This window comes from Heteronotia binoei, chromosome 13 (genome assembly GCF_032191835.1).
Source record: "Heteronotia binoei isolate CCM8104 ecotype False Entrance Well chromosome 13, APGP_CSIRO_Hbin_v1, whole genome shotgun sequence".
NCBI lineage: Eukaryota > Metazoa > Chordata > Lepidosauria > Squamata > Gekkonidae > Heteronotia > Heteronotia binoei.
In genome coordinates, this window is record NC_083235.1 from 18,848,650 (window position 1) to 18,851,772 (window position 3,123).

The window sequence follows — 3,123 nt, forward strand, 5'->3', positions numbered from 1 at the left end:
GGAAAGGTTTTTATTAGATTAAAAAAGAAACAGGATAAAACAAGGATATACACAGGAAATATGCACAAGAGCTAAACAGGAAACTCAGAGAGGAAAGGGGACAGTGTTGTAGGGATGGATGATATTTACCAATCTTGAAGAGATCCATGGAGGCAGAGAGTCAAAGTGGAAACAACTAGAATTTTGGGAAACGAGAGAGAAGAGAGGGCTCACATGCAAATGGGGGTGCGGGAGATCCAAGGAGACACACACTGCTGTGTCAGCAGGGTGGCAGCTATATAGGGCAAAATGTATCCAGGGGCAGGTTGACTCACTACCAGAGAACAATGAACTGATTGTTCTACTGGAGGAAGACAAAGAGATGGGAGAGGCTTGATGGCCCAACAAGTACCAGGTAGGAAGGGTGATGGGAAGGTGAATAGACTTAAGAGTTGCTTGTAAAAAGGTAAAGGTAGTCTCCTGTGCAAGCACCAGTTGTTTCTGACTGGGGTGATGTCGCATCATGTTTTAACAGCAGAGTTTTTATGGGGTGGTTTGCCATTGCCTTCCCCAGTCATCTACACTTTCCCCCCAGGAAGCTCATTTTAACTCATTTTACCGACCTCGGAAGGATGGATGGCTGAGTCAGCCTTGAGCAGGCTACCTGAACCCAGCTTCCAGTGGGATCGAACTCAGGTCATGAGCAGAGCTTGGGCATAACACTCTGCGCCACAGGGAGTTGCTTGAGCAGTACTTAATCAAGGGAAATGGGTGAAAGTGAAGTTGGCCTTGTGTATTGAAGGGATTATTCCTGAGTGTATCAAAAGATTCTGGGTGACCTATTGTTTTGAGCCATGCATCTCTCCAGGGTGAGGAGGGGGGAAGTAGCCAGCCAGTCTCTCTCACTCACTCTTTGAAACGGCTTTCCCAGGCTGCTGCCTGACTGGATTCCATTTTGGCTCTCTTTGATCCAAGGAATACCCTGCACTTAAGGCGTAGGGTTGCTGGCCACCAAGTCTTCTTCCTGCTAGCAAGCAGAGAGAAGACTTGCCCAGCCTGCAATGAGGCCGCCCACCATCTTCCTCCCATTGCTAAATGTTAAATATTTACCAGCACACCAGTGACTAGAATAAATGCTTTAAACAAACAAGCAAGCAATCTGTGTAGTCTGGATTTGTTGTGATTCTGGGAGATTTCCAGCCTCCACCCATTGGTTGGCAACCCTATTGATATGGGATTTAAAAAAACTAAACATTAGTGTTCTTGTCTGTCATTCTTGTCAGAACCGTCAGAACCTGATTACAGAATTGGCTGGGTGCAGCAATGTGATTTTTTTTGGGGGGGTAGGAAATATGAGTATAGTGATGGCATTGTACTGAAGAGCAATCAGTCATAGAGCAAGGAAGGGAGAGTAGTAATGAACTGAGGAAGAGCATCAGACAAGTTAGAATGGAACGCATGTTGATCATTAGTTATATCTGGAACCCCATTTTTGCTTTTATGCTAGGTAGGGGTTGTGAACTCCAGCTTGGGAAATTCCTAGTGTTTCAGGGGTAGTGCCTGGGGAGAGTGGAATGTAGGGAGGGAGATGGAGCTTTTGGGGGATGTCACTTTAGGACATCATAAGAGGGAACAGAAGGAGAATCTCCAAGTCACCCAACACGATTAGCTAGCAGCTCAAAGCAAAGTCCGTAGATCAAAAATTCCGAAGAAGAAACAAGCATCGAAAAGGATAAGTTGGACATGGCAACAGTATCAGGGCAAAATGGATAAATTCAAAATGTTGTCAATAAATATCAGTGGATTGAATTTGTCTTCAACATACACAAGAATCTTCAACCAACTGAAAAAACAACAACAACAAAAGGTTGATGTATTATGCTCAGGACTTTTCTTGTAGCAAGAACTCCTTTGCATATTAGGCCACACACCCTGATGTAGCCAATCCTCCTGGAGCTTACAGTAGGCCCTGTACTAAGAGCCCTGTAAGCTTGGACGATTGGCTACATCAGGAGTGTGTGGCCTAATATGTAACGAATTCTTGCTGCAAAAAAAAAGCCCTGATTATGTCTACAAGAAACTCATATAAAGAGGAGTGTGGTGTGTCACTCAACAAGGTGGTAGACATCTGAGTCCGGCTCTCTTCTAACCTTCTAACAACCCCTCTTTGCCTCTTAAATCGATGTCGGAGCGAATTACTCATCTTTCTGGTGGTGATCCATATGTACATATATTTCCACCCTGAAGACACAAATTACAACTCCTGCTAAGAAACATAATGATGTTAGGGACAACCTGAGACCAGAAATGTGTTTTATTTACTCAAGGGAAACAAACATTTCATTGACCTGACTTGTTTTTCTTTTAAATAGATGACACTTTCCTCTTACCTAATCTGGGAAGGACTCATAGACAGCAAAACTTTTTTCCTTGTAATGACAGATGCTCATCCAGCAATGAACCAATGGGTTTGTGGGCATTTTCTCTTGAAAGCCTTACCCCACCCAGAGGATGAGTACTTTAGAAATATGAAGTCATATGTCTGTTCTCTTTGGACACCAAGGCAAGGAATTAGGGTTGCCAGTCTCCAGGTGGCACCTCAAGATCTCCTACTATTACAGTTGATCTCACGATTCAAGAGAGGATTGGATAAGCATATGGAGCAGAGGTCCATCAGTGGCTATTAGCCACAAGGCACAGATGGAATGCTATGTCTGGAGCACTGATGCTCTGTATTCTTGGGGCTTAGTGGGGCAATGGTGGAAGGGCCTCTGGAGTTCTAGCCCCTCCTGATGGCACCTGATGGCTCCTGATGTGTGTGTTTTTGGTCACTGTGTGACACAGGGTGTTGGACTGGATGGGACACTGGCATGATTCAGCATGGCTTCTCTTATGTTCTTATGATCCAGATCAGTTCCCCTCGAGAAAAAGGCTGCTTTGGAGAGTGGATTTTATGGCTTTAAACCCTACTGAGGTCCCTTCCCTCCCCATACCTTGTCTGCAGCGCTTCCAATAGTGCCGTGCTTTCCCACTGCCCTTTTCCACCATGTGATCTTCCTTGAACTTCTTTTGTGTTCTATGTTGAGCACTATAGCACCATTAAGGTGCCTTGGTACCACTGAGATACACTGAGTGGTGCTAACA